The following is an 8,591-nucleotide window of genomic DNA, read 5'->3' on the forward strand; positions in this document are numbered from 1 at the left end:
ATCAGGGGAGGCTCAGGGTTTACATTTTTGCTGCATCGCCATTTGACTCCGTGCTAGTTGTTTCACACCTGGGCCTTGGTTTCCTTATCTGTAAAATGCAGTTAGTAGTGTTATGTACTCCATAGATTTGTTGTCTGGAGTCATTCATTTATCCAACAAATATTTATTGTGCCTATTATGTGCCAGACACACACAGAGGTGCTGAGGACACAACAATAGACTAGACCAATAAGGTCCCAGCCTCCAAGGAGCTTATGTTCTGCCACACCCAGGCAGATTGTGCAACAGATAAACAGATGAGTAGATCTCACATAACCAATGTGTTCTGAAGGTTCCAAGTTCAGTTGTTTAATATTTATTTAAAAGAGCCAGGTGCAATGGCTCACTCCTGTAATCCCAGCACTTTAGGAGGCTGAGGTGGGTGGATCATTTGAGGTCAGGAGTTCAAGACCAGCCTGGCCAACATGGTGAAACCCGTCTCTACTAAAAAGACAAAAATTAGCCTGGCATGGTGGTACGTGCCTGTAATCCCAGTTACTTGGGAGGCTAAGGCAGGAGAATTGCTTGAACCTGGGAGGCAGAGGTTGCAGTGAACCGAGATCGCGCCAGTGCACTCCAGCCTGGGCGATGGAGTGAGATTCTGTCTTGAAAAATAATCATCATAATAATATTTATTTAAAAGAAAAAAAAGGAGAGGCCGGGCGTGGGGGCTCACGCCTATAATCTCAGCACTTTGGGAGGCTGAGGCAGGTGAATCACCTGAGGTCAGGAGTTCAAGACCTGCCTGGCCAACACGGTGAAACCCCATCTCTACTAAAAATACAAAAATTAGCTGGGCATGGTGGCACGTGTCTCTATCCCAGCTACCTGGGAGGCAGAGGCTGCAGTGAGCTGAGATCGCACCATTGTACTCCAGCCTGGGTGACAGAGCAAGACTCTGTCTCCAGAAAAAGAAAAAAGGAGAAAAAGTATTATGAAGAAACTAAGCCAGAGTAGGCGATGTGGTGGGGGAGGTACGAACTCACTGAGAAACCTCAGAAAACATCGCAAAGAGATGACACTTAAGGTGAGATTATAATGAAATGGAGCCAGGATTCGAGAAGATAAATGGATGCAAAGTGCTCGGCACAGTTCCTGGAAAATAGCATGTGCTCCATAAAATGAAAGCTATTTCAGGGAGGTTTCATATATATAGCTCAGGAAAGGCGCTGGAGTCAGATGCCCTGGATCAAATCCAGGATTCAGCACAAAGCCTTCTCGCCTTACTCCAGTAATGCACCTCTTGAGCCTCAGTTTCTTCATCTGGAAAACAGGAATTGTAATAGGACCCATCTGCAGATCACCTAGAATTCCCTGAGAGACGTGACTATGAGGCACAGAGCCGGCACATGCTTGGCTCTCAGGAAGTGGTAGTTACTATGGTGGGTTGTTTATTTGTTTGTTTGTTTGAGGTGAAGTCTCACTCTGTCGCCCAGGTTGGAGTGCAGTGGCGCCATCTCCGCCCACGGCAACCTCCACCTCCCAGGCTTATGCGATCCTCCTGCCTCAGTCTCCTGAATAGCTGGGACTGCAGGCATGTGCCACCACGCCTGGCTAATTTTTGTATTTTTAGTAGAGACAAGGTTTTGCCATGTTGGCCAAGCTGGTCTCAAACTCCTGACCTCAGGCAATCTGCCCACCTTGGCCACCCAAAGTGCTGAGATTACAGGCAAGAGCCACCGAGCTCAGCTATATTATCCTTTCTCATAAAGGAAAAAAGGATTTGCCCAAATCCACTCAGCAAGTCAGCAGAAGATCCAGGACGAGAAACAGGTGTTCTGACTTTGAGCCCATCCACCTGGGCTGTGTCCTCTAGCCTCTTCCTCCCTGCTGGTGGGGTCAGGAAGCCTCAGGCCCCATCTTGGACTCAGAAGACTCAGAAGGAGAAGGTGGCCATGCACTGTGGGTTCCACAGTACGGAGCCTGTCCTCTCAAAGATTGCAGAGGGTCTTGGCCTGGATGGGAGAGCAGGAATGAGGCCCCAAGGACTCCACGGGTCCTTGGTCCCATGGAAAAATGTAAAATGTTCTTTGTAGGGCCAGGTACAGTGGCTCATGCCTATAATTCCAGCACTTTAGGAGGTCGAAGCAGGAGGATCACTTGAATCCAAGAGTTCAAGACCAGCCTGGACAACATAGCAAGACCCTGTCTCTAAAAAAAAAATAAAAAAATAAAAATTAGCCAGGTGTGGCGGCATGTGCCTGTAGTCCCAGCTACTTGGGAGGCTGAGGTTGGAGGATCTCTTGAGCCCGGGAGTTAGAGGCTGCAGTGAGCTATGATCTTACCACTGCACTCCAGCCTGGGTGACAGAGAAAGAACCTATCTCGATAAATAAATAAACAAAATAAAATAATAAAGTACTATTTGTAGGTAGGGTGGGAGAGCAAGAATCAAGAAGGGAAATCAAGGCACTTCACTTCTCATTCGTTTGTTTTCTTCTTTCCCATGACTCCCCACACGCTGCCGAGCTGAATTCAGTTTCCTTCAGCTGTGGTTGTCTGACCCCACAGTAACAGACACATTCTCCGTGTGACAGCACCGGGACGGGACTCGCAGGAAAGGGCTTGGCACCTGCAGGTCCTCCACAAAGCCATTGCCAGCACCCTGGCCCCCACGGTGAATATGGTGAACAAGGCTGCCATGGTGATGGTCAGCCCTAGGTTCTCTTCTTAATCAATACATAGGGCTAGAAGTTAGGTAAATCAATTCTTTTTTTTTTTCTTTCTTTTTTTCAAGATGGAGTTTTGCTCTTTTTGCCCAGGCTGGAGTGCAATGGCGCAGTCTCTTCTCACTGCAACCTCCACCTCCCAGGTTCAAGCGATTCTCCTGCTTCAGCCTGCTGAGTAGCTGGAATTACAGGCGCGTGCCACCACGTCCCGCTAACTTTCGTATTTTTAGTAGGGACAGGGTTTCCCCATGTTGGCCAGGCTGGTCTCGAACTCCTGGACCTTGTGATCCACCCACCTTGGCTTCCCAAAGTGCTGGGATCACAGGTGTGAGTCATCGTGCCTGGCCTTGGCAAATCAATTCTATTACAATGTCATGGCTCCAGGGTTTTTTTCCCCTATTTTGTTCCTTCCATTTCTCAGCTCCCTGCAGCCCACACATATCCACAGTGAGTGGGAGAAGAATTTTTCTCCCTCCTCAAGAGTGGCCCTCCCCAGCTTTTTTTTTTGGCAGAGTCGCGCTCTTTCACCTAGGCTGGAGTGCAGTGGTGCGATCTCAGCTCACTGCAACCTCCCACCTCCCAGGTTCAAGCCATTCTCATGCCTCAACCTCCTGAGTAGCTGAGATTACAGGTGCCCACCACCACACCCGGCTAATTTTTGTATTTTTAGTAGAGACGGGGTTTCACCATGTTGGCCAGGCTGGTCTGGAACTCCTGACCTTAGGTGATCTGCCCACCTCAGCCTCCCAAAGTGTTGGGATAAAGGCATGAGCCACCGCACCTGGCCAAGAGTGGGCCCTTCTGTGAGTGTTTAATATACTACAGATATGAACATTTTAATAGGTTTTTCTATTCTACAGCGGACTTGATAGGTTTATCCTCTTCTATAGCAGTATTTTTTCTTGAGATTTTTGTGCTCCAGATACATTCATTGAAAAAAATCAACTTTTTAGGAACATGGGAGTCAGAGAAAAAGAAGGCACAAAAGAATCTCTGTATATGCCCAGCCGTTCTACTAGAGAGCCGGTCTCCAACCACATGCACAGATACACACAGATACACACAGGGCACCCAGCAGCCATGCTTGTTCTCCACGAACCTGCCCTCCTGGACAAAGGGGATTGGAACAGAGAGGATGCCTGACCCAGGCTTAGCCTATCAAACTATCTTTCTGAACTGAGAGGCATACTGCCCGTGTAGGAGAACTGCAACCCCTAAGGGTAGAATTCTCGAGAACTCTGGCTGCTGAAGGAGCTGATGAGGGCTTGGTTCTTGCCAGTGCATCCTCAATGTTCTCCTTTACCTTGGATTCTATGAGTTTCTCCAGGATCTCACGATCTCAAGCTGACTTGAAGGAGTGTTACTTGCGTCATAAAAATTTTTGACTAAAGCAACAGTGTTTTTTAGACTACTTGCTAAGTGTCCAGTATAGTGCAAGGTATTTCAGATAGGATAAGGCATGCAAGCTGCCCTCTAAGGGAAAAGGACTGGCATATGAATCAGCAAAGGGAAGGCTTATTGCCACGGAGGGTGCCCAGGCATGAGGGCCATGGGGGCTCAGAGAAGGAAGAACTCCCAGGGGGCTGGCATGGCTACAGAAGGCTTGCTGGGCCAGGCACAGTGGCTTACATCTGTAATCCCAGCACTTTGGGAGTCCAAGGCGGGCAGATCACTTGAAGTCAGGAGTTCAAGACCAGCCTGGCCAACATGGTGAAACCCCGTCTCTACTAAAAATACAAACACACACACACACACAAAAAGGAACTTCCTTGTTTGAATGCATTTGTCACCCCTTGGGAAGGGAGGGAAGGGATGTTTCATAAATCAATAAGTAGTTTGATTGAAATAGTTAATATACAGTTAATACAGTTAATATTCAGTTACTCAGCAAATGGTTACTGAGTGCCTACCATGTACCAGGCTCTGTGTAGGTGCTAAGGATACAGCAGTGGAAAAAAACAATGAAATTCTCTGGCTTTAGGGAGTTTATATTCTAGTGGGAGCAGACAGACAACCACCAAAATAGGTAGGTAAATATAATGCCATAGAGAAAAAGAAAGCAGGAAAGGGAGTTAGAGTCTGTGTGTGTCGAGACAGGGGGAGGGTTACAAAAACTGGAGTGTTCAGGGAAGATCTCCCTGAGGAGGCAACTTTTTTTTTTTTTTTTTTTTTTTTGAGACAGGATCTCACTTTGTTGCTCAGGCTGGAGTGCAGTGGTGCAATCTTGGCTCATTGCAACCCAAGCGATCTTCCCATCTCAACCTCTCTGGACCCCACACCCAGTAGCTGGAACTACAGGCGCATGCCACCATGTGCGGCTAATTTTTGTATGTTTTGTAGAGATGGGGTTTTGCCATGTTGCCCAGGCTGGTCTTGACCTCCTGGACTCAAGTGATCTTCCCATCTTGGCCTCCTGAGTAGCTGAGATTACAGCACACGCCACCACACCCAGCTAATTTCTATATTTTTGGTAGTGACAGGGTCTCTGCCTGTGTTGCCCAGGCTACCCTCAAACTCCTGGGCTCAAGTGATCCTCCCACCTCAGCCTCCGAAAGTGCTAGGATTACAGGCAGGTGCCACCATGCCCAGCAAAGGTGACATTTGAGCCAAGGCTTGAAGGAGATAAAGGAGCAGATTGCATGGGTCTCTAGGGGAAGAACAGTCTATGTAGAGAAGAGCAACCACAGGCCGGACTTGGTGGCTCAAGCCTGTAATCCCAACACTTTGGGAGGCTGAGGCAGGCGGATCATGAGGACAAGAAATCGAGACCATCCTGGCCAACATGGTGAAACCCCATCTCTACTGGAAAAAAAAAAATACAAAAATTATCTGGGCATGGTGGCACATGCCTGTAGTCCCAGCTACTCAGGAGGCTGAGGCAAGAGAATTGTTTGAACCAGGGAGTCGGAGGCTGCAGTGAGGCAAGATCACTCCACTGCACTCCAGCCTGGGAGGCAAGAGAATTGTTTGAACCAGGGAGTTGGAGGTTGCAGTGAGGCGAGATCTCACCACTGCACTCCAGCCTGGCGACAGAGCGAGACTCTGTCTCAAAACAAAAGAGAGAGAGAGAGAGAGAGAGAGAGAGAAAGAAAAGAAAGGGAAGGATGGGTGGGAGTCAAGGTCAGAGACGTACCAAGAGGGCCAGGTCTTGTAGAGTCCTACAGTCCACTGTATCGACTTTGACTTTTTCTCCAAATGGGATGAGAAGCCATTGGGGAATTCTGAGCAGAGAAATTATATAACCCAATTTATGTTTAACACTGGCTGCCATGTGGAGACTAGATTAAAAAGGGTGCGTCGGGAGAGCAATGGTCTAACATTACTATGTATCAGGTATTGATGAAGGGGCTTTTCATATATTAATTAATTCTCATGCAGGTAATAACCTTTTGAGGTAGGTATTATTATTTTTCCCATGTGTGGATGAGGAAACTGAGGCATGGACAGAGTAAACAACTTCCAAGTCCCCACAGCTAATAAGTGGAAGAATTGGAATTCCCACAGGTCTGATTCCAGAGCCCCTGCTCTTAGCCCCTATCCTGCTCCACATGAGATGAGGTGGAGATAGGAGTTAAGTGGCTTTGAAGTCTAGGCTAAGAAATTGGGACCTATATTCTGTGCCTATTGGAGAGCCACTGAAAATTTCTGAGCAGAAAACAACATGCATAAAATATTGTTAAGACTGGTAGGAGAGGGAGAGATGGAAAGCCGGGAGTCCATTTGGAAGACTTGCAGAGATTCTGGAGAGGTCAAAGAAATTCCCAAGGCTCCCCATCCTCAATCAAACTGAGGCTTTACAGATAACAGGTCCAGACCAGAAAGAAGTTTTATGGTTGGTTTTGGGGGCCAAGGGGGAGGATTCAGGAAACCCTAATAGATTGGCTCCTGACTGACAAATTCTAGCATTACCTTCTGTGACTTTATCTCCTAATCTTCAAGAGAGGTATCCAAATTGATGAAGAGAAGATCTATAATCATCTTTCTATTCCTTGACAGGAGGACTTCTATAACCAGATAGGATTTGAGTTTTATCCATGAAGTCTGCTTCCATGGGGAGAAGAGGAAGTCGCGTCTGGAACAGTGGCGAGTCTAATTTCTGTGGTATGAAGAGTCTATCATGTGATATTATAATGGATATACTCCCATGTAGACAGATGATTCTTTCCATCATAATTTGTTATATAATTGATTATATTAAGAAACGAACTCTTTATCTGGTTATTTTCCTTCTCTCCTCAGTAACAGTGTGCCTGACCTCACATCTGGACCATGTGGCAGGAAGGGACAGGGATCATTACAACTATCTTACAATGAGGCCCAGAGAGATCAAGTGACTTTCTTATGATTACACAGTGACCCAGGGAAGCTCCGATGAGAACAGTGGATGCTCTATAGTAAGAATTTGGGGAAGCCTTTCTTCTGATTCAAAGTCACTGACCCATGGAAGGATCAGTCAGTCAGAGCCACTCACTTAAAAAGCAAGTTAATTTAAGGGCTTTAAAACTACAGCAAACATTACTTATAATAACTAATAAAAAATAAAAATATAAAAAACATTAAACTCAACTACCTCACTGAAAAACAGTAAGAATAAAACTATTCCATAACTATTATAATAAAAATGTACTCTAGGCTGGGCGAGGTGGCTCACGCCTGTAATTCCAGCACTTCGGGAGGCCTAGGCGGGCGGATTACCTGAGGTTGGGAGTTCAAGACCAGCCTGGCCAACATGGCAAAACCCCGTTTCTACTAAAAATACAAAAATTAGCCAGGTGTGGTGGCGGGCTCCTGTAATTCCAGCTACTCAGGAGGCTGAGACAGGAGAATAGCCTGAACCCAGGAGGCGGAGGTTGCAGTGAGCTGAGATCACCCCATTGCACTCCAGCCTAGATGACAGGGAGAAGACTATGTCTCAAAAAATAAAAATAAAAATAAAAAAATACTCTAGGTCTTGATCACAATCAGAGATACAGACAGCAGAAAAGCTAGAGGGCAAAGAGCAATGGAAACTGAAAGACATGTACGTGTGCAGACAGACAAAGACAGAGAGACTGGAGAGGGAATCACAGCACATTTATACTCATATACACGCACACAGAAGCCAACTAGACCTAATTTATAGATGGTGCTCCTTCAAAATCAAATCCCTAGAGCCACATTTCTTACTATATTAGATAAGGGAGTTACAAATATGGATGGCAGGAAGGCTAGACTAAATCCTAGACTTAAGATAGCGTGAACTCAAAGTCACATACAGTACACACACACAGACACACATATTTTCTTTTTTTTTTTTTTTGAGATGGAGTCTTGCTCTGTCACCCGGGCTGGAGTGCAGTGGCTTGATCTCAGCTCACTGCAAGCTCTGCCTCTCGGGTTTATGCCATTCTCCTGCCTCAGCCTCCCGAGTAGCTGGGACTGCAGGCGCCCGCCACCTCGCCCGGCTAGTTTTTGTTTCTGTATTTTAGTAGAGATGGGGTTTCACCGTGTTAGCCAGGATGGTCTCGATCTCCTGACCTCATGATCCGCCCGTCTCGGCCTCCCAAAGTGCTGGGATTATAGGCTTGAGCCACTGCACCCAGCCAACACACATATTTTCTAGCTACGTCGGCTAAGAGGTAGACAAAGCTTTTGGTATGTCTAAGCAATGGCACACCAACAGCAACAAGCACACCTAGAGAGCTTGGTTTCTAACTACCACTCGCCACTCAATGGAACTAGGGCTCCTTGGAGAAATTGCTGATTCCAAGGCTGGGTGGGGCAAATACAAGAAGAGTCTGCAATAGCTCGTGTTCAAAGAATGGAATGGATATGTCAAAGGGATACAGATACCATTTGAAAGAAATCCTACTGGACAAATCTAGACAATTTGAGTTAAATATTA

The 8,591-nt window shown here is 46.6% G+C and overlaps 1 long non-coding RNA gene across 1 annotated transcript; it reads left to right on the forward strand.

Annotated features, from left to right (window-relative positions):
- The first annotated feature begins 2,578 nt into the window (after positions 1-2,578).
- On the forward strand, positions 2,579-7,195 carry LOC117093208. The gene is made up of 3 exons (XR_004441065.1): positions 2,579-2,655; positions 6,704-6,808; positions 6,947-7,195. It is a non-coding gene; the product is annotated as an uncharacterized LOC117093208 (long non-coding RNA).
- Positions 7,196-8,591: the final 1,396 nt, after the last annotated feature.

This window comes from Trachypithecus francoisi, unplaced genomic scaffold (assembly GCF_009764315.1).
Source record: "Trachypithecus francoisi isolate TF-2019V2 unplaced genomic scaffold, Tfra_2.0 Lachesis_group12, whole genome shotgun sequence".
NCBI classification, from domain to species: Eukaryota; Metazoa; Chordata; class Mammalia; order Primates; family Cercopithecidae; genus Trachypithecus; species Trachypithecus francoisi.